Below are 23,309 nucleotides of genomic sequence, written 5' to 3'. Positions count from 1 at the left end.
CCGTCCAGCTGTGTAACAAAATGACACCACCCGACAGAGTATCATATCGACGCAAAAGGTAGCTTTTGGCTGGGAAACAGTAGTACCATACAGGACAACAAGGCCCTGCAAAGAGTTGTTCGCTCTATCCTGTCTGAAGAATGTTTACACAAGGCGCTGCAAAAATAAGGCCAGGAAAATCAGTAAAGACTTCATCCACTAAGCCTTTTCTCTCCGTTGAGTTTGGGCAGAGGCATAGCGAGGCCCTGCAAAGAACCTAGAACTGAAGGAGCCTCATGGATGAGAGGCGATACGTCTTTAAGAAACCCAAGTCCAGTGACCTATGATATAGCACCTAGAACTCTACAAAGGAGAGTGCTCGCTTTGTTTGTGTGCACGCCCACAAGCATCTTTTGTAGCAGTAAAGATAGCACAGCAATAATAATCAAAAGAATTCTCCAGATCTTTCAAGGCAACATAAACACACTGACCAAAGACTCATGCTTAGTCTGTGAGATGGGAAAATGTGCTTTCTAGAGAAGTTCTCCACCCTCCATACTGCAACTAATGGGCTATTAAAGTGACACTCTCACACCCCTAATCAACCCTGCAGCTACTCGCTCCATGCTGGAGGTTTCAGGCTTCATTGCTGATATTGTGTCGAAGTCTGTTCTGAATACTGTTGCATATTAGACAGTTATTGGCTTAGAAATTGAGATCTACCCAAACAAGCTAGTTCAGATGCATCAAACGTTCTTAACCATCCAAATCTGCATTTAACCAGGTGTGCTCAATGATGAATCCCACTCAGTGATAAGTCACCAATTAGCACAGGAAATGCCCTCTAAACAGTATAAGGGGGTATAAGACATGGCACCAAAAAAGGCTGTAAGAGGAAGAATTGACTTAGGCCCACTGTTAAATAAACTTAAACAAAGTAAATGTGATTTTAGCTAAATTCAGTGAAGTATTGAAAGTAAAAATACGCATGCAAAAAGGTGTAAATTAATTTCACAAATCAAAAACTAAAAGGAAATGCAACAAGTCCTCAAATGTACTGTATGAGAAGCTGGAACCATGAAATGTGTTTTGCATGAAAAAATCTTAACTAGTATAGTTAATAATTAGTTATCAAATAACTATAGTGGAGAAGAAATTCAGCATATCCCTCTGAAGTGTTGTCGTGTAGAGGTGGAAAGTGGCATGAGATTAACTACCTAAGTAATATTAAAGTTTCTCAGATTTATACTTAAGTCGTACTTGAGTAAGTGTACTTAGTTACATTCCAGCACTGGTCAGCAGAGGGATGCACAGTAACTGAAATCACAGTAACTGGGATTAATGGAACAAGTATAGTAATATTTTATATTACTAAATTTTATAATATTTTTTTATTTTAATTACTCTAAAACACAATCAAAATGTTATTAAATGTGATTAATGCATTTTAAATGTTCCTCAAATGTCAAATTTATTTTTCCTTGCACTGAGAAACTATTTGTGGTTTGTGAATAAAGATGTCTTTGTCTTATCTTGATATGAGTACTCTGGACTACTGGTAAAATGTTCTCTTACCTAAAATAGTAGCAAAAATAAGAAAACGTTTATGAATCTCAAACATCATTGGGTACTAACAAAATAACAACAAATCGTGGATACAAGCAAAAATAAGAGAAAATCAGTTTGTATATTGTTTCTTGCATGAGGCCCATTGACTAGTGTCTCGAGTAGTGACAAATTTATCACGGATACCAGCCAGTAAAGACGAGGTCTGACATTTTAGATACCGTACAAAGACATTTTTGAGTGGAGGAGATCTTTAAATAAAAATCACATGAATATGTAACTAGCTGTAAATAGAACCGCAGTCAAGTCACTGTGGGACAGCAGACACGTCTCTTCACTTTCAGTCTTTGAGGTGGCGACATCGACTGCACATCAAACTGAAACCTAACTTCCTGCCAGCTCTGATTTACTCCAGTCCCTGAGATGCCACTAGAAATGTCCCTAGTTTGCATAATGAAAGGAACATCTAAATAATAATTATCTTAATAAAAATGCTAATCGGCTGTGTGTGTAATCAGACATACTGCTCTGCAACAACCAGCTCATTTTGAACTTTGGAGAGCCTTTCAATCCTCTCCACACAACACGAGCACACTCTCGGTGTGATTTGTTGATTGTCCAATCAGAGCACAAGTACGTCTGAATGCACACCGGGTATTATGGCTGACAGTGTGCTAGTTTGCAGTGCAAGCCGTGGAATTATAGTTTGTTGAGATGATCCATTCACAGAGAGGAGAAGAGATTTGTTTACATGATGCAGCCCTCCTGTACAAATGTTTAGTTTAGTTGGGTTTGAAAGCAACACTTTCCAAATCCCAACCTCGCAATCCTCTGTCAAACAGAGTGCAGAGCAGATGTGCTGGTGCCAATACTTTGGTTTATGGATGTAAAAATGATGTATGTTATATACGCATATATACAGATTGGCATAAACTTTACAGATCCTGAGTTAAAGTGTCACATCACCCAAATTGCTATATTACATTTTTTAATTGGAGATTTCTGCCTTCAGCCCATTTTGACAAAGTTCAGTGGTCCAGTGTATAAATATTTAATATACGGTTTTATATTTAGGGGCTATCGTCTATGATAATACATGGTTATATTGGGGGGCATTCCCTATTTCCTACCTCTCCCCCCGTGCCCATCTTTTAACTTGACCTTCATTTTGATCTCGACCACTTGTTAGGATTCTTGCATTTTGCCATGTCAACACAAACACACAGACTCACAAAGTGAAAACAATACCAGACATCCCAACATTTTTGTAGCTGGTAAATTTATCATAAAAAATGTCATATAAAATATAGTGAATGATAAACCTATTTGCCTTTATATAGCAACTTGTATATTCCTTGTGTGGAAATTTTACACTATTTTCCACATGCAGCCATTAACACCAACCTGTTCTCAGTCTGAAGTTGTCAAATTTGCAGCTTTGTTTGTCTTTCAGCATCAGACACTGACACCAAAGGACACCTTTCATTAAATAATGATCGACCGTCAGATGGCCAGACAGCACTTGGCGCAGCAGTATGATATGCAATACAATGCTCAATGGCTTTAGGTTGATTGCCGGTAACAAAACCAAAATAAGGAGCTGGAAGGTCCCTATATTGCAGGTAGACTGGTCCAACAAACCCCCATCAAAACTGATCAGTCAAGTAACATTACTTTTACACGTTAAAAATGTTATATCACATTCCTTTTAAATGAGTATATTCATTTTTTGCATTTAAAGTAATGTCTTTTCTCTTAGCAGTGTAGCAAAGCTCAAATTGACTCTTAATTGCTTGATGTGACTGTGCAGCCAGAAAAGAATGAAGCGTTCTCCCTCTAACTTTATGTCTCAGTGACACAAACATCTCATGCATCGTCAATCAGAGTCTGCTCTTGGTGTGCTTGAGTTAATGGGGAAATATTGGGTTATGTTTTACAGCACTGCAGACATGTTCTTTTTGTATGGATGGAAATGCACACAAACCCAAAGTACTGCAGACTTTTAGTTTCGGTGCATGTATGTGATGAAAAGCTTTTGAGAAAAACAACTTTGTTTCAGACATCAGACAGCTAATGGAGGTACTTATGTCGCTAAGCCTGAGGCGAAACTGCATGGGCCAATTTTTAGAATTATGTTATTTAACCTCTAAAACACAGACAGCAGAGAATTGTAGCTGAGTAAGAGAAGGAATTTATTCAAGTTGGCCAGTCTATGGAAATGAAAGGGCAATAAATAAGAGGTTGCTGTAGGGGAGCATGACCGTAAAATAAATTCAAGTATTTGATGAGGTTATTTTGATAGCTGAAAAGAGACAGAATCAGCTGCTAAAATCCCAAAAAGAAAATTTGATATGTGAGGCAAATTGTGGAAAAAAAAAAAAAGGGAACCCCTATCGAGACACTGAGGGGAAACAGCAATGAAGAAACGAGATGATCAAGGCAGATCAGAGCAGGTTGTAAATGTGAGGTAGAGGAAGATAGGTAAGACAGAAAAATGATCAAAATAAACCAGGAACCATGAGGAGAAGATAAAAGCAAAGACTGAAGTACGGCTTCTTGATTCATGGCAGGAGACAAAGCTTTGATTTGGAATAGTCTCCACCTATTACCACCTGGTACGTCATTGATTGCCTTATTTTTACGTCCAAGATTCTTTATAGGAGCACGTTATGATTTCACATATAAAATGCATACAATTTTGAAATAATGAGCAAACATGCAGCACAGAGCAACAAGACCTTCAGATGACAGGACAGCTCTCTAAAGTCACACAGCTCAGGTAAGGTTTCATTAAGGTTAAGATGGGGTTCAAGGTCTGGTTGTAAAGCTACTGAAAAAAAACACAATTTGCATGTAGCCTGAGAGGTTTGACTGGTGTCAAAAACAAAGATAGCTGCAGCTCATGATGCCTTTGGTGTTTGTGTGTGTGTGTGTGTGTGTGTGTGTGTGTGTGTGTGTGTGTGTGTGTGGTACACCTAAAGGAATGTGACCACATTTACATGAGATTTGAGTGATTTTGTGCCAATTATTTGGGTCAATTTGCATGTTTATATTTGCTTTAAACAAAGAAAATTAATTTCAAACAGAAGCCACATCCAGTAATACTGCTGAAGTTAAACTAACATTTATTATGTGACTATAGTATGGTTGCAGTGGGGCGGAACGTTTGTGTTTGCTCCTGTTGCTCTGGGGGGGGTCGACGAGAGAGCACCCCTCCCGCTGCTTCCTCAGAGGTAATTTGGAGGGAAACGGATCGCACCTTGCTCTCACTGCTCCTGCTTTTACCTGCTTCATACAGGTTGGTAAATTGTCAAACCCTAACTGTCTTGTTAAGAAAGCTAAGCTTAACTTTTGTGACCGTTTGTTTAGAGTTGAATGTGTGTGTGAGACGACTCTTTAATGAGTTAACGAGCGAGAGAAAAGTCGGATTTACCGGAGTTTTCAGTGATGACGTCATACGACGCATGTGATTATCGCGATGTTACAGTGGCAGAGGTAACGTGTGAAGGGCTCCTGCGCGCTAAATGTTTGGCTAACTGTGTTCATTCTGACGAGTTTTAATGCATATGTACAGTTCACAGTAAAGCCTGTCTGTAATGTTGAATATAGTCGTTGTTTGGAGAGTTTCTGTCAAAAGAAATGGTTAACATGTGACACAGCACTTTCGGATCAATATGCCTTACAGGTCTGTGAAAAGCTTAATGTCAGGGATGACACATATAAAGGAGCAATTCGCCTTATTTTGATTTGCACTAAATATGAACAAGAGTGTTGATACCAGCTGTATACTGTGAGCAAGAGTGATTTATTTACTCATGTTGGTTGAAATGGATGCCAATTGAAATGTGTTTACAATAACAGGGACTGGTTACCGGGGAAAAATGTGTGTTTTATGGAAACTGAATGTTGTGAGAAATGGACTCTACTTACCTCAATAGGAACCTAAATGTAACACAAGAACTGAGATGATTGATTAGAAATGTTTGTGTATATGATTTGAATTTGTTAATTAAAATAGCCAGAGAGGCAATTTGGAGGGAAACAGATCGCACCTTGTCCTCATTGCTCCTGCTTTTACCTGCTTCATACAGGTCATATAATTGTTACTGTGGTCTTCATTCCTGAGATGCGTAACATGTGCATCAGCTGAGTGCAAGCAGTCTTCAGATTTATGGAAGTTTGGCAGAGGGAGTGCATTATTATGTAAATCCAACGTGACATAAAAGCATTATTGGACTTATCACATCGACAGGAAGTTCCACACCAGTTGCCATAAAAATGTTTTGGCATTGTATTCCTGCAAAACACGATTACTTTATGAATATGTTACATTTGCACATAGAAAAAAAATAAAATAAGTTATCAGCAATCAGAAAGCCCAAAGCTACATTTTGCATTTTTCACATCGAGTCGGCACATGGTTGCCGTGAGTCATACTTTCTCCGCTGGAGTTGGTCAAGCTTCAACCACAACACTTGACCAACATCTGTTGAGTCTCCACATGTGTATATTTAGCAGATGGCAAACACAGTCAATTTTTCAGTTTTATTTATTTATTTTTTTAACCTTTTTTCCACTTGCCTGAGTAGACACCCAGATGACATCAGGAGAACATCCCCAAAGGCTAATTGAAACCACAATTTTGAATAATCAGGAGGATTTTAGTATATAGTCTGATATTTATCCAGTTTATTGAAATCTTAATGTAAAACATAAAGTATACATACTGTAATAAATTATGACAAGAGGCCAAAAAAAGTACAGGCTTTGACTCTTCTGCCTCTGTTTCAGGGCATTGTAATCATCCTGATGTCATTTGTGTTAGAAAGGTGTAATTCAGAAATAAAACTCAAAGCTCACTTGAATTGGACACACAGTAATATTTAATTAGCACTTATGTTTGTGTTTAGAATTGTAAGTACAGCCACAAATAAACCTATAAAGACGGAAAAGTCATATCCTCCAAAGCTCATGTTGTGTAATATTGACGGGAGGAAACTTATAGGAGAGGCTCGGACTTTTGGAGTTTGTCGTAATGCAATACTTACATGCCTTTCACCTTGAAAGATTTTTGTCATTATTTCGGCTGTGAAGGGTGATCAGACAGAGCTCTTTCTCTTCGAGCGATGGTGATGATCCAACAGTCTGAGTTCGACAAATCAGATGCACCCGAGATTCTTCCATGTGAAATCAGTACAAAAGCTACTGATAATTTCCTGTTTTGGGGAATTAAGAAAAAGCTGGTTTGATCCAACTCAACAGCTTTTTGCATGTAATGACCTTTTGGATGGATTTCAGTTTGGCCTCAGATTGCATCATCTGCATGCTGATTCACGTGAAACATTGATTCTGGTGGTGCCTGATTTTTTTTGCGGTCTTTCAACCATGAATTCTTATTTAGTCCTGGAAATAATGACTGTGTTCAGATTACATGGTATACTGCTCATTTTCTGATCTTTTTGCAGAGACTGTTCATGTTTGAAGTCAGCACATATTGCCGCTTTATCAGTGGACTTTGTGTCTACATAGTACACTCCAGGTATCCACCTGTCTCTGCTGTTGACGTTCCCGGATGTCGCAACCAACACCGGGATGTCAACAAAAGCACATGGTTAGGATTAGGTGATACCATGTGGTTTTGTCAACAAAAGCATGTGACAACCAATGCCAGGATGTTAACATAAGCATATGGTTAGCCTTAAGCTACAAAGGCCCTGGTGGTTAAAAAGGTTAAGAGGCACGTGTTTTGATTTAGGAAAAACACAATTGCTTAGCTTAAGATTCATACAGGAAACAAAGATGGCCTCCCAAGTAAAAATCCGGGGTTAGTTGGACCCATCACCCCTCGTGGTGTGTGTCTCAAACTGACGCAGCCTAACGCTGTCATATGGCCATGTGTCCACAACACGTGTCTTACTGCAGGGCCAGGTGCCGTATGGCTGACTGGCGGCGTATCATAACACCATGAAAGTTTCTGTTGAGACACGTTACAAACTGATTGCTTTTGGCGTCGGTACCTTACACTCTGACAAACCTGGGAAATGCTCCTGAGTCATTTTTTGACATTTAATTTGGGTCATATTGGAAGGTGCTGACATTTACCTCAGAATGAAGACTTTCTTTATGCATTACTAAAGAACGCTATGATTCAAAGAAGCAGTTAGTAAACTGAGCAGTTACCTCTAGAATTTAAATATTCATCACCTTTATGAATGGAAAGCAACAGGTTACATAAACAAGCAGCACCAAATATTAGTTAGTGCCTTGATGTGGTCATGTTTCTGATGCATGACAGTAGGATGTGGTATATGTGCTTTTTGTCAAAGACAGTTGTGTTTATGTTACTGCTCATCTTGTTTGTTTGTGCTCTTGAATAATTCAGTGCCTTTGATTTTATTGTTTAAATTCTGATTACCCCCAGTGATTGAAATCCCTCCCCTCAATTCTTTAAAGGTTATCATCTGAAAAAAAAAACCTTGTTGATGATTCGCATGTCTGTTTGATGCTGCTGATGTCGCAGGAGAGCAAACCGCTGCTACTCCCTTTAAACTAATGAATATGGATTTTAATTATTTTTTCAATTTCAGTTTTGAGTTATTATGCCTCGCTGTAATTATCTGTATACACCCTGCTGCTCTGCACACATCTTTCCCTCAACATGGAGATGCAGGCGCTATCTTTATTCATTTATGTATTCTTCCCCTTTGTTTTTTTACCCTTACTGACAAATATTTGTTTGTGAGTAAGAGAAAAAAAACAGGTCTTTACAGGTCTTTGATCATACATCTACAACACTTTTCCGGTATTTAGCGATGAAAAAAGATGCTGGGACAGGCAGTGATTGGCCTTTGGGCCATGGTACTCAGACTCTGCAGGAAGCGTCTACGATAAAATAAATTATTTATTATTTGTGACGCTATTGAATACACAGAACTCACTTCCCTCTTGCTTTCATTTTCACAGACTTGAAAAGGCATGATTAATTGCTTAACAGAACCAGGATGTCATTCATAGTGAATGAGTCGCATGATGACAAGTGCAACAAAATACAGCAGTTCAGTGATGATTAACTTGTAATGATCAAACAGTCAGGAAGTCAGGATGCAGTCGGTGGAGGAAAATGTACAAATGATTAGATGGCCCACATAGCACCAACAGCAGATTAAAGTTAGAGGTTGCACAGATTAGTCAACTAGTTGGCTTAATGGAGCTTTCAGCATGATGTTGACTCATCGTTGACCACGCAATGAGAACACGACCAACATGGCAACTGCAGAGAAAACAACAGATTGAAAAGCCAGATGAATCATCACCGCAAACCAACACCTGGGGTTCAAGTGTGTGGAAATTCTGCACATTGTTGAAAAATTGGTGTGCTATTTTGAGAGGCCTTCACCTTTGCCCTGCATTATGTTAGGTGGCTCTTACCTTTTTAATGTTCCTGACTCCTGTGGAAAACAATCTGGACAAAAAGTTACACAACATTATTTTGCAGCGGTGTGGTTATACATGATTCTGTGTGAGGTGGGACATATACACTAGATAAAGCTGAGTGAATGTAATTTTTTCCAGCTGTGACAATGTTCCAGCTGTGCAATACCAAAAGCCACCTTTCATGACTGCATGAATTACCACTGGACAGTGTCAGCTGAGAATGTGGGCAGACAGAACTGATATGCCGGCAAACGGTTGCACAGCACCAGCTGCATGGGCATGAAACGCCACAGGATGTCAGGTTGAAACACTGTTGGTTATGACATAATATAAGAAGTGCAAGGGTGTCTAGGTGGGCAGGAGCGATGGTTGATGGGTCCAACAAACCCCAAACTTTCATGCAAGAGTCTGGTGTTCCTTTCCTTTCTGAATGTCGTGGTCTTTTTTAAAACGGCTTACCATGTGCCTCATTCCCTTAATCCTAACCGTCTTTGCTCTTGTTGAGTATAAACAGCAGATGCAGAAGGATACCAAAAATGTATCATGTAGACACAAAGGTCCACTGCAAAATATGACAAACTGCAAAGCAGCAACATGTGACAGCTTTGGATGAGAACGTGTTGGAAATACTTTATTGAGGATGAAGCAAACACTACTGGTGCAGGTGGCACCTTCTGTAGTGGGAACTACCAATGAAGCAGTTTTGAATATTTAAGTATTTATTTGTCTGTCTGTTTGTCTGTGGACAGATTTTGTCAACATGATGAAGTTACAGCTGTACAAGATGATTTTACAAAACTGTGATCTTAACTACTAACTGTAGTTAAGATCACAGTTTAATTTCAAAAGTGGTTGTGATCCAAGTAACTGAACCATACCTAGGGGGTATAAGAAAATAAGGAAAGGGCTAATTGCCCCTTACTTTATTGTGGCTAGAGTGATTCCAACTCAAGATGATCCATAGTACTCTGTCAGATTTATGTATAGGTATATTTTCCAGTACGGACAACTGGGGCTCATCAAGTTATTCTTTTACTCATCTAGGTGAAGACTGACCTGAAGTAAATCAGCATTGTCAGCAGGATCCCAACAGACCAAACAGTACCAAGTCCAACAAGAATTACATTCTATTGATTTATCTTACCCTATGTTTGTAGAGGAAGAGAAAAAGTATATTAAATTGAATATTTGACATAACCCAGAGTGTAAGGGAGGGCCCCGCAGCCTCCACAACATGCAGCTGGAAGATGAGGGAGAGTTGCCTGCAGCTACAGGTGGCTCAGCTGAATGAAATGAGCCAGGCAGCCTGTCAAGTATTTGAAAAACTCCTAAATTGTTAGTTTTGGGTGATTATTTGCAGAGTAATTTTCTAAAATACCTACATGACTGACACGCTGACCGAAGAAATATTACTAGCCAGTGATGGTGGAAAAGCCAGGTTTAGGAGAGATTTTGAGCAGTGGTTTGGGCCACACTATGCATCCTAAATGGGAAAACTGGTCAGTCCTCCACAGCAGCAGGAAGTTCATATAAATTCTGCTGTATTGCTACACCCCCAATATGGCCTGATACCCATCTTTTCCTAAGTTATCTAAAAGCTATTCTCTCCAGCCACAAATACACCTGACAAGCATTCACCCTGCCCTTGTTGATGGTCTCATCTTTTCGCACAAAAAAAACAAAATAAACAGGACGATAAAGCAAAAACTTTAGCAGGACTCTGATAGCCAGTAGGCTCACAGGAAACTTCTTGCAGTGAGGGTTTTTTTTTTTTTTTTCCCCGATCTTGCCTTTTAAATGAGAGTTGTTGCACATCAAGGTGTTTTTGTTGCTTGCAGCCTGGGTTTCATGCTGTATTGTGCTATTCTGTATTGTACTTGGCATATGCCAAACAAAAATATTCAACTCAGTTTGTTTTTCTTGTGCAATAGCGGACACGACCCCATGTGAGATGCATATTACGTCAGTCAGACTGTCAGCCAGCATGCAAATCCATCAGTATGCAGGTTTCTGTCGGGGTTTATTTCTAAATATGTTGCAGTTAACTCAACTTTCATTACATAATTGTTGACTCTGGAAAATCAGAGGTCGTGTAACTCCTAATTAAAGCTGATTTTAATGACATAATTGAGACACCGTTGAGCCTTCTATTGTAATTCAGATTTGATTTGGATCTGCTGCATGTGTTAATTAACTGTGCAAACAATTCAGACAGGTTAATAATGAAATGCTGAACTTGTGCCTTCATTTCTCGCATAAAAGGAAATGACAACTGTCCCAAAGTGAAATGTTGTTTCCAATGAAAAAATCACAGCCTGCTAACTTAAGGAATTGCAATAAAGTTTAAACCAACTGGGCTCTGTGGGGTTGTGTTGTTGGCAGGCAACAGCAGATCCAAATATCAGCAGGTTAAAGGCTAATACAAGAGTATAGACTCACTCAGAGCTCACTAAATGAGTTCATCTCAGCCTTTGACCTGTGCTGTATTATACAGTCCAGCAACATTTTGCAGTAAAACTCCATTCCTCTTCGTCTGGGCGGCTGCTGTTTGCCAACATGCTCCTTCAAAACAAGTTTGTGTTTCTTTTTTTAAAGAAAACCGATATGTGAAGCTTGAAGCTGAATTACTCAATCTATTATTGAGAATACAACCCGCAACACAGATATTTCTACAATACAGACCTAAAAACAACACACGGGAGGGTGTACAAAATATCAGGAACAGCTTACAATATGATGCAATCTGGTGCAATGGTGAAGCTAATAGTATGTCCACATTTTCATCCCTTGTTTTAAATATTGTTGCTCCTGCTGTTTCGTCTACATGTGTACAAAAATATGCAGCTTTTACACAGTGTGAATGGGAAACAACAATTAACATTTCACTTAGGATGTATTTACTGCAGTTAATTTGAATGCATAATATTCTAGAGTATTGTCTGGGACATTTTTAATTTCACTGTAACAGCTACGATATGTTCTATTTAATCAGTATGATTAGTTTGATGTAAAATGAGCCATTTTTGCTTTTTAAAACATGAAAACTTAAAAATTGAGAGCTAAAAACAAAGAAAATTTATCAGGACGCACAATGTCTTGCGGTCGGCATGTCAAACACAACTGGTACGATGATGTAAGTGACTCAAATAGCCTATTCTCAGATGCATTACACAAGTGACAACCAAAGTAAACAAACATTTGAGTCACTCCACTGGCCTGGGCCCTCGGGCCACGCTGCAGATTGGCTGACACTTTCTTTGATAAAAGGCTCCCTTTGAATTCAAAGCTAGTGCCATGGAAATTGGCATCACAAACTTCTCCAGGTGCCGGTAAATTATGGAGCTCTAAAAGGATTTTAGGCTCTTGTTCAAAGGGGAGTAAAACAAATAAAAATAGATGGGAACAAAAGAAATATAACACTCTTAAAATGCTGGGCTGTTGCTGGATAGTGCCGCGGCCTGAGAAGAGCCAAGTGGCATTTCTTTTAATTTGGACCTGTATCATGATCTTTGCAAACATGTGTCATGACATTTGAGTGATGCAACTGGGTTGAATGATGAGTCATTCATATGTCATGTGCAGCTGACATTTGGTGCATGTCCTTACAGATATATGATGGATTTAAAGGCAAATGGGCATATCTATATAATTGCTGTATATGTGCTGTGTATTTTGCCTTTATTTAAGCATTTATAGGTTGTACTTTTTTGAATGAATCATAACTTATCTTTATGTTAGTTAAATATAAATTGATAAGACACTATAAACTGGTTCTGCTATTTGCTTTCAAGGTGTATTTGTCTCCACCTGAGGAAACTCTGAGGAAACAGAGCTTAGCTTTGAGATGTCAGTCAGTGCACACAGTTTACTATTGAAGGGAGCACAAAATAACACAAAATGACCATATATGTCTGCAGGGGACTAATAGCATTGGAGATCAATACCAATCACTCTGTAATTACCCAGCCAGCTGCTGGGATTTTGGAAGCACACTCCCCTTGATTTTTTCTGAGGAAGAACAATGGGTCACTGTGGCATCCAAACACACTTTGTACCAAAGCTAACAATGCTAATAATAACCAGCTGTTAGCAGTGCATATTCACTGGTTTTATGTCACATTTCTGTGATCTCTGAGTCATTCTTTGGTCAAAATTCAGCTTGAAGATACCAGCAAATGTATAAAGATTGATTGATAGATATTCATAAAAGTGATAAATCACTGTATTTAATATCTTTAACATTCCGATATGGACTAAGGAGTGTAGAAAATACAGACTACATAACAACTCCTCAAAAGTAAAGCCAAAGCATCTTGATTGCCTCCAAGTGGCTGGCTGCAGTATAAGTCATAAAATGGGCTGTGATGTCATGATTGACAGCTGTGTGAGCCAATCAGTGCACGACTGCATCGGATAACTGTATGGTGGGAACTCGATACAGCGGTTCCAGTTCCCGATAACTACTGCACAGACTTTGGCTCCAAAAAGCACAAGATGGCAGCGGCCTGGATATTTTGGTTTCATTTTTGTAAAGCATAGACTGTAAAAAAAAATGGATGACACAATGAGACACAATGATGGTGAACCCTCATTTTCAATGGCACATACAACATTCAACTCAAAACAATGATCAAAACAGGAGAATACAAGGCTTTCATGATATTAAAAAAGAAATAATGATAATAAACAAGTACATCTAAAAACAATGACAGTCACAATCACTGAGATCACATATTAAACCTTTTAATTCTCCCAGTTAAAGAGGACAGCCTAAAATTTTGCTGAAGTGCATCGGGACTAGGTCGAGGTGAGTACATGCACATCTTGAAATTTATATGTAATTAATCCCATTGTTGAGAAAAAGGCTTCATATTTCCATCACTGGTCAACATAGCTGCCAGTGTTTGCAGGTGGGAACCCAATGAGGGATTACTTGTCAGTAGTGATTCCTGCACGGAGCTGGAATCAGTGGTGACAAGGACTGCAGGGGTAAATACTCATTCCAAAATTAGGGAGAAAAGGAAGCAAAAACAAACCTGAAAGGAATATTTTAACCACTGTGTAGAAGAATTGATCATTAAAAAGGGAAATTATGTCAATAAAATGTCTATTTAAAACAATTGAGTCAAATAATAGAAAGTTGTAGAGTTATAAAGTATATTTCGTTGTGAGACAGATCCCGCTGTGGTATTGAGCTAAGCTTCTTTGGTGAAGGGAGGGGGGGTTGTTGTTGTTGTGTTTTGTTTTTTTTTTATTGCTTGAGCATAGAACCTGGTGTAGTGCATGTAAGGATAAAACCATCGCCACTTTAGATGCTGAAATGAGGGACGCATTCGCTGCACAGGTGTAAGGTATTTGAATCCAATAATTGCTGCGGTGTCCGACAGGTGCACAGAAGAGCCGTCATGACTTTGAGCAGAGAGGAGCGGCACGCAGCATGAGCGTCCCCATCTGGAAAAGAAGACCCTTTTTAAACAAATGTAAAGCCTGGTTTTGTTTTAACTGACTATAAGTGGGAGGATGGCCTTTTAAAGCGGACTGTGTGAAGGAATTAACCCTTGGATGAGTGGATTTAAATTGTGCAATGGACTAATTTGTTCTGGTTGTAGCCCCAAGAGCCGAGAGTCAGGAGGTGGCCAACCTGTCTGGAGCATCAAGCTGCTGGAGGAAGAAACTGAGTGTGAACATATGTACATCTGCAGACTACAACCAACCCGAACTCTGGCTGACTTGGAGCACTTGCTGAAATGAAGTCAGTCTCATTCATTCTGTGGTAAGCAACTTGCACTTCATCACATATTTGTTGATGTAAATGTCATTCGGTACTTATAGAACCTATTTTTATAGTTGACATATAGATCCGGAGGCTGAGCTTCCCTTCTGCTACCATGGGTCGAAACAGCGTTTAGCTAGCCAGTGGGATACACACACACACACACACACACACACACACACACACACACACACACATTCATTTTATTACGTATACTAGTAAGGTTCAAGTTTATTTCTCAAGCACACTTTATGTAGTCAATATAATATCTACTTCAATACTTTTTGGAACAAAAAGCTCACTTTTTAGTTCATAAAAGTATATAGAAGTATACTTGAAGTGTAAGAGTAGTAATCTTTGAGTACTAGCACTAGTTTACATTACTCTGTCTAAGGACACATGGATGTTATGTGCCTAACAACACACTGAGGCAAACTATGATTTGTAATTATGTGATTTATTTTACTGACATCTACGTTTTATTTTGTACTGCAAATGCACTAGGAACTCTAATAAAAGTTAAATTATAAGTATTAGTATATACTTCAAGCCCACTGTTACTATGAAAGTATACTGTCTCAGTGACAGTTTTCTTAATATGTTATTTGATATGTTTCAGTCATAAATTCATAATGGTAAAATTGTATGATAAAAATATGTCTCAAAGATACTTTGAAATGTTTTCTTACAAAAATGTATTGCTTTCATTGTCTTATTTAATGAAGAGAGTAACACTACCCCTGTGCAGTTCATAGCCTTTTTTTAACTTCTTTTTTCTTGTACTTTTTGTGCCATGTGTTGTTAAGTTGTTATTTGCCTCTCCTCATGTTTTGAAAAGAATTAAAACCAATTTTCTCAGGTTTCAAAAGGTTAAAATACTAATGTCTTTTGTTTGTTAAACTCTAGTGTTTGTAAGTTGTCATTATCATTCAGAAAAGCATACTTTATTATATGGTTCATAATTCATCACCCATGATCAGAGCTGAATGTGCCTTGTCCCATTTTACTGTAAGATGAAGCATCCGTAACGGGCCAAGGTCACAACCGACTTTATTTGCATCACTTCAAGGAAAACATAACATAATGCAGCTGAACCAAAACACTGTCAGATATTTCAAAGCAGATTCATCCAGTTCAAAATAAATTGGCTGCTCAAGGTTGAGTCAGGTAAATAAAATAACCCCTTTAAAAAGAAACTGTCCCTGAACGTGAAAGAAGCAAGTTTATCAGCTAAACCTTAATGAATAAAGGAAATGGTGTTAATGTATGAATGTAGCATGTGCTCTTTGGATGGAAGGCCGCTGCTTTGAGAATCCTTGCGAGATGTAAATCAGTAAAACTTTTATCTTTTTATCAAACACTGTTTCAGTCAGAGACACTTATTGCAAAGAATTGACCATTTCATCAAACCACTCATGAAATGCTTATTCAGTTTGATTAAATAGGAAATGCTCTGCTCTTTGATGGAATACTCAATGAATCTGCAGCATCGAGAATTCTAGTAACTAAACCCTCCCAAACACGTGAAGATGATGGGACTGGTTTTAATGGTGCATCTTGGGTGCATGGTGGGTTTCTCCTGGTGAATCTGCTATTTTGGTTCATGTATGTGCAGCAGTGCAAAGTGCAAAAGAACTGGATGTGAGGTGATTAATAAATACACTGTCTGCCAGTCACCTCGCTGGTCTCATAGCTTCACACAGTGAAGCATGAAAACAGTGACTCAACAAACAGAATCATATTGTTGTCTGGTCGGAGCAGAGTGCTGTCAACACACAGCACTGCGGCCGAAGGCAGATTTCTTTTTCTCAATGACAAAAGAAATAGATCATAGAGAATAGTTTGGTGAAGCAAATGATATGATTGCAAACATCTGACTATGGCCCCGATCAGAGAGAGGACATTTTAGTGGCCTGGAGCACCTTTTTTGTCTTTGTTTTCAATGAGAGTTTTTTTCTTGTTGCTTTTGCATTTCTGAGCACCTTTTTTACACTTATAAAATTTTAACTTACAGTAGAAAAATTGTGCCCTTTTTGCCCCAATGTCCAATCAGATAAATGCAGATTTCTGCCTTGTGTAGTGGCAATGACAACAAATTTTAGCTTATATGGTTTGTGTAAAGCTAAGTGAGCTAACTTAAACTTAAAGTTGCAAGGCATATCTGAAAAAATTGTCGCCTCAGCTGCCTTCTAGCATTTTACAAACCATAATTAGATCCAACGATTCACAGCAGATTGTTAAACCGTCCCAGGCTCATTAAATAAGCCTTAAACTGACTTCTTAGGGTCTTGTGTATCAACGCATTTTTCATTCCAACTTGTCAAATATATCACCGCTTGGTCAGCACCATTTAAGTCTGCCTATGATGCACTAAATACCCTCCTGCATCTGTTGTTGACACTGGGGGGCAGCATGTCAAATCATACCTGTGAAATGCATTGTGATTGTGTCTTTTCAAAATATATCTCAGTTTTCACATGAAAAGTAACATTTCTGCTCGTTACATACATGCAATCTTCTTTAAAATACACTTACACCGGTAAAGCAGGTCGTATTTACGTTTATTTCCTTGTGCAACCAAAGCACATGGTTAGGTTTAGAAAAAAACAATTATGGTTTGGCTCAACATTCATACAGTGAACAAACAGAAGGCTCCCAGGTAAAAATCTGGGGTTTGTTGGACCAATACAGCGTCCCTCCCGCTCGCCCCTGGACTTTTCAGCTCTTTATATTGTGCTGTCAATGGCAACATTTCTAGATGACACTGCTCGCCAGCATATACTGTCGTGAAAGGTGGCAGAAGTATTTGACTACTTTGGAATTTGACTTCCTTTGAATGAGAACAGACTGAAAAGGCAGGCTTCAACAAAAAAAGCTGTGCGGTGCACCTTGTGGTTTGCAAGCTATGTTTTTGTAGGAATGCCCTGAAAACCTTGAGTCAGTTTCGAAAAAAAGTAAAACATTGGTGAGACAAAATGAGACAAATATATGCACCGGAATTAATAAGCTCCAGTAATCTAACATTTCCCACAAAATCACCCAAAACAGCCCATTCTCATATAAAAGTTATCAAACAGTACTGCTTTTGCAGTGCTTTCCGTGTAAGATCCTGACACAAAAAACCACCTCTCGTGTCCACATGTTGTGCACTTGGATGGTTTCAGCAGGGAATGTAGCCAGACAGTACTGTTAGTGACATTATATGCCCTCAGATGGCACCTGGATGAAATATGGCATGACTACATGACATTGAAATGCTGCTGGTATTGATATAAAATATATAGTGGACTTTCATGTGGGAATCCAGTGTTTGCTTCCCATCTGAATGTGAGTTTTTTCTCTTCACCTTAACACATGTATTCTTCCCCTAAACCTAACCATCCATGCCAGCATGTGCATTTGTTGACGTTCTGGCGTTGGTTGCCATGTGCTTGTTTTACCTAAACATAGTGAGGCTTTGGTGAAATCATGGTAGCTGCATCCTAGAACGTAAACAGCAGACGCGGAAGGATACCTAGAGCATAATATATAGACATGGAAATCTGTCAGCAGCATGTGACAAGTTGGGTTGAGAACATGTTGGAAAATCTGTAGCACCTTAAATTATATCGTCACTGACAGTGTTTATAACTGGTAACATCCGGCAACATCATAGACCACCACAAAAGGTGCATTTGTGCATCTGTGTCTGATACCAAAAAAAAAATAGATAAAATGCAAAAGTCCACTGCAAAGTGGCAACATGTGATGCTGTGGGAAGAAAACGTGTTGCACATCTGTGTGATATACTGCAAGATGGCATCAGGTTGAAACACTGTCAGTTACAATGTTATATAAGGAGTCTGAAGGTCCCTATAGGGCGGGCCAGAAGGACAGTGGATGGATTGAACAAACGCCATTTCTTTTTTCCACACTTTACTAGGTCCCGGCATTGGTTGCTATGTGCTTTTGATGCCTAAACATAGTGCTGGATTAATCATGCTTTTGTTGACATCAGGATTCTTAGATGGTGATATGTAGATGAAGAAGTTAATTGCTAAGCAGCAATATGTAACAACTCGGAATAAGAACTTGTTGTACAGAATTACAGTCAAGTACTCTGATATGTGTACAGGTGTGTGAGGTTATTCTGGTGTTGTGTTTTATTAAGTACAGGAGTTATCGTGGTTACCGCGCTATAAACAGCAGTCCACATTTTACCGTCATACAGCAACCTTTTCTTTTTTGCAGCTTGCATTATTTCACCGGGCTGTTACAAAATAAGAATATAAACAAACATTATTTCCTGAATGAGAGGTCAGTTCTAGTGACTTTCTTCTTAATGTGGCAACATGTTGAATCAACTTGTGATTGCTCTTGTTAAGGTTTAATCAGTTTGAAGCGAAGGATGCAGTGAAAACATGTCAATTAGTGCCCGAAAGCAAATGAGTTTTGCCCAGACTGAGCTTTGCATGTGTTGTTGATGTTAATTAGTGAATCCTCTGTGTACTTTTTTGGTTTTTGGTTATTGCCATGTGTAGTAGCAGTGGTGAAGGCCTTATGAAAGCTGTCAGCAGACTTGAGGACATGAAAATAAACATAAGTAGACACTGTAGCAGCAAGAGGTGAAATGAAGGTCTGTAGTAAGAAAAGCTAGCCTTGCAAAGATCAACACTTTCAAGAGTAAAACCAGAGGAGAGAACAATATCCAGAGTGTGTCCTTTTAGGTGAGTCCTCAACTGACTGCGCAAGGTTAAAGGATTCCACATAGTCAAAGAGGAACCAGAGGGGAACTGTACAAGTGTGTTAAAATCAGATGTGAGTGTGTGTCCCAGCTTAATTTGAGTCTGAAGTCATGCAGTTTATTGCTTTTATGTGCAGTTTGCAGCTCCTGCAGGTGAATTTATGAAACTGTGTGGGTTTCATTTAGCGAGGTTAAACAGGGCAAACACATCTGTGTTAATCGTGTTAGATGGGTTTGGAAATGTGATACAATCCTGCAGCAATAACGCAGACAGAAAAGCCTTTTGGACAGAAATTATCTCAGTGTTCATGGGAACACACACACATGCACAAGAGATGATTGTATGAAACCGTTTTCTCCCAAAAGCCTCATAAAGAGATAAAAATTACATAGTTATTTCCAGAGGCATATTTTAATGAGTGGGTAAGAATCAGTGAGCATAGAGATAGCTGTGAATCACATTTTTAAAATGCTCCTCTTTCACCTTTATTCCAAAGGCTGCATTTCTTTTTTTTAAAAGTCTTGCCAGGATGAAGCAATATTATTTTTAAAGGCTGTGAAAAAAGCCATATTCTCTGTTACTTGATATAGTCAGAGGCCTCCAAAGATATTTCGCCGGGTGGTGCAAGGACTCTAAAAAACTTGGATGACGAAGGATCAGGATCAGCTTTTGCTTCATTTTATCCACCAAAGTAAAAAAATGGCATAAAAATAAATCTCAATAGACATAATTAAAGTCCATGTAATGTTGCATAGTGATAGAGACATGTTATCGATTTTGGCTAAAGGGATGGGCATACAACTTTAAATGGCTATAGTGGGTTTTTATTTGACTGCCGAATTTTTTTTAATACAAAAAAAACAACAACTTTTCTTTAAAAACAAATTGGCCTTTTTAAAAATGTTGGAAATTTTAAAAGATTTCTTTATTTTTTTGGTTTTTACAAATTTTTGGTGATTTTAACAAAAACATTCCTTTAAAAATCACAGAAAAATACATTATTTATCTGAGCCAGAAACTGTAAAAACAGAAGTTATTGCTGGATTTTTAAATTTCTGATTATTAAACAGGTTAGTGAAACAAAATTCCATGATTTATCCAAAAAGTGCATGTTCATTTTAGTTTTCAAAACCTTTTCCATGCCTGGAAATTGCTATTTGCACATTCTATGACTTTTCCAGGTTTTTCAAGACCGTAGAAACCCTTGTATAATAATGCTACTGGTGATGACAGCTTTCTTTAAATGACGCATTTCTTCACCTTCACTATATGTGCTCAGGTAGAGGGAACAGTGTTTGAGAAGCTGCAGCAGTGACGGGAGAGGAAAATGTTCCTCTCTCTTCCAGTCCTCATCTACACAATTTACCTGACTCAATAGACATGTTAAATATGGATGCCGCTCACATTTACGCAAACTCATCTCCGCTGCTGTGACTGAAGTCGAGGCAGTGAGGATTAAAGACATTTCTGCTCCTCCCCACTCTTGTTATTCTTGCATCACTCAAGAATCTAACACTGTTTGGGGGTGAGTGAGAGAGATGTGACCAGGGTCACAGTCCAGATAGGAAATTGAATTGGGAATGAGTTTTGAAAAATTGTATCTTCTGTGTGGCAATTTGGGCACTCCACTTGGAAATGGTCTCTCAAGTACCAGAAGAGACATGTGACATTCCACTCGGTTTTAAGTTTTCTGAAAAGATGTCTTCATTGCATTTGTGACCAGATGGGATGATGACCTCATAGCATCATTGGGTACCATACAGTACTGTTGTAAATTCTTTCAAAATACCTTGATGTTTTAGCAACAATATTGAATATTTTGTTAATATTTTTTGAGCTCTTACATGATTTTTTTGTGTAAATGTTGCTGCAGAAACCAATTCATTTGCTCAGACACCTGTGTTTCATGCTCCATGGGTGCAAATTCATTTGAATTGCATTTTTGCTGCTGCTGCAGGCGTGGCTTTGCCTGAATGCCCATGGAAATGGTAAAATTTGGCAGGAGTTCTTATCATACGTTATCAGTTGCTATGTTAGAGACTGGTAACAATCACATCAGTTTGTTTCATCCCCTTTGGCACTTGCAACTGTGAATAGCACTAAAAACAGTAGTCAAGTATCTGCAACAGTGCCAGGTGCTAAAAAAAAAGAGAAATTAAAGGTCTTTGGTACAATACATCTACCAGTTAATCATGTTGACTTTGATAGGCTCCAACTGCAGGCTCATTTTTGTGTTTTATTGTGCAAGCAACAGGGCACTACAGGACCCACTAGCAAATATGCAAACAGGTTACAGGTCTTACTTATGTCAGGTAAATTTAAGCTGGCGGAGAGCGTGATGATTTTCTTTTCTGTCATTCCCTGATGAAAAACACAACGGGAGAAGATATATTTGACTCACTCAATGATTTAATTGTGCACCATAGGCTGGAAAAAATGCATTGACATTTGCACAGACAACAGATTCTCATCCCAAGTCGTCTCATATTGCTGCTTTTCAGTGGACGTCCACGTCAACAGTAGATGCAAAACAGAATATGTAGATGCACAAGTCCACTGACAAAGCAGTGATATGTGACGACTTAGGATAAGAAGGTGTTGTTTCAGTGTTGTTAATGCTTTGAATATCTTGCTTCAAGAAAAAGCCCTCACAGTCTTTGCCTCAAGATGGAGTTATAGTGTGTCCATCTCGATCGCCAGCAATTCGCCAGGAATTCAACTGTTTTCCAACACAAGTAGATTTTCTTCTCATTGCCAAAGAGGAGCTGGATGGCGACGCGGCTTCAGCCTTCAAGGAATATCTGAAAGTCCTTCACTGGGAGTTGGGAAGATATTTCCCTGAATAAGATGCAGGCTTTGAGTGAATCGGAAGTTTTGGGGACAAAGCACATATCGAACACATCAGTTCTGAGCATCCACCAAGAGAGGCTGTCAGCCTTGTGGACATCACATCAGATGGGACTCTGAAGACAACCTTCAGAGGGAAATGTTTGACAGACTTTTGGGTCCACATCCAACCTGAACATCCAGAGCTGGCTGGCTCTGCTCAGAAAGTGTTGCTGCCTTTTCCAACCACCTACTTCCACACTTGTTGGTCTGACAACAAAACAACACAACCAGATCAATGTGGACCCCGATATGAGACTAAAACTCTCCAGTTTGGATTCAGACGTTGCTTTGCTGATGTCTCAAGATAAGAATTCCTCTCATTCAAATGGCAACAGAGACAATGATGAGAAGAAATGTCCAGCGAATTGCAATAAATTAGTGAAAAGTGACTAGAAAATTACCTGAAAATTAGTTTGGGCCATTTCTTCTTATGTTGTTTATTAATTTTCCACAAGTTTTTTTTAATTAAAGGAATCAATTCGCCCAAGTTTCAACGGGTTAAGTCAGACCTCTTGGAGAGAGGTAGACGCAGGCAGCTGTTGCCTCGTGTTATTTATGCAGAGACAGAGGGATTATTAATAGAAGCAGACTGTAATGTACAGAAGTGACAGACGTTTTAACTGTTCGATGACTCATTGTGTCCCCATGATTACTTTTTTGAAACGAGCCAGTTTGACTTTCTCATGCTTGGACTGTAAAGATGTGCACAACAGCACTGAAGTTTGTGTTGTTATTTTTGTAAAGATCTGGAGATTAAATTAGGGACACCTGTGATTCTGGACGGCATAATCAAGATGTGACAATTTGCACTTCTAAATTTAGAGACTGCAGAAGGAACACATAACTTCAAATGTCTGAACTGTATTTAATCAGCTGAACAGAGAGGCCTTCATACAGCGTGCAAACTGTTATGAATGGAGGATGCTCATAAGAAACAGATATTC

At 38.8% G+C, this 23,309-nt stretch overlaps 1 long non-coding RNA gene across 3 annotated transcripts in view; it reads left to right on the top strand.

Moving 5' to 3' along the window:
• The first annotated feature begins 4,708 nt into the window (after nucleotides 1–4,708).
• The window catches only part of LOC148187206 (uncharacterized), a 37,407-nt gene continuing 18,806 nt past the window's right edge, over nucleotides 4,709–23,309 (top strand). Inside the window, exons 1-3 of one of the 3 annotated variants that reach the window (XR_015779007.1) lie at nucleotides 4,724–4,843; nucleotides 14,367–14,459; nucleotides 14,589–14,752. This is a non-coding gene — a long non-coding RNA (uncharacterized LOC148187206). Of the gene's footprint in view, nucleotides 4,844–4,870; nucleotides 5,637–14,366; nucleotides 14,460–14,588; nucleotides 14,753–23,309 lie in introns of those variants that run through there. The other 2 variants (XR_015779005.1, XR_015779006.1) reach the window with 2 other exon arrangements.

Source organism: Plectropomus leopardus, chromosome 15, assembly GCF_026936395.1.
Source record: "Plectropomus leopardus strain MGB_pleo_1.0 chromosome 15, ASM2693639v1, whole genome shotgun sequence".
NCBI classification, from domain to species: Eukaryota; Metazoa; Chordata; class Actinopteri; order Perciformes; family Serranidae; genus Plectropomus; species Plectropomus leopardus.
Note: the sequence above shows the minus strand (reverse complement) of the source record. Positions and strands in the feature narration are given on the sequence as shown.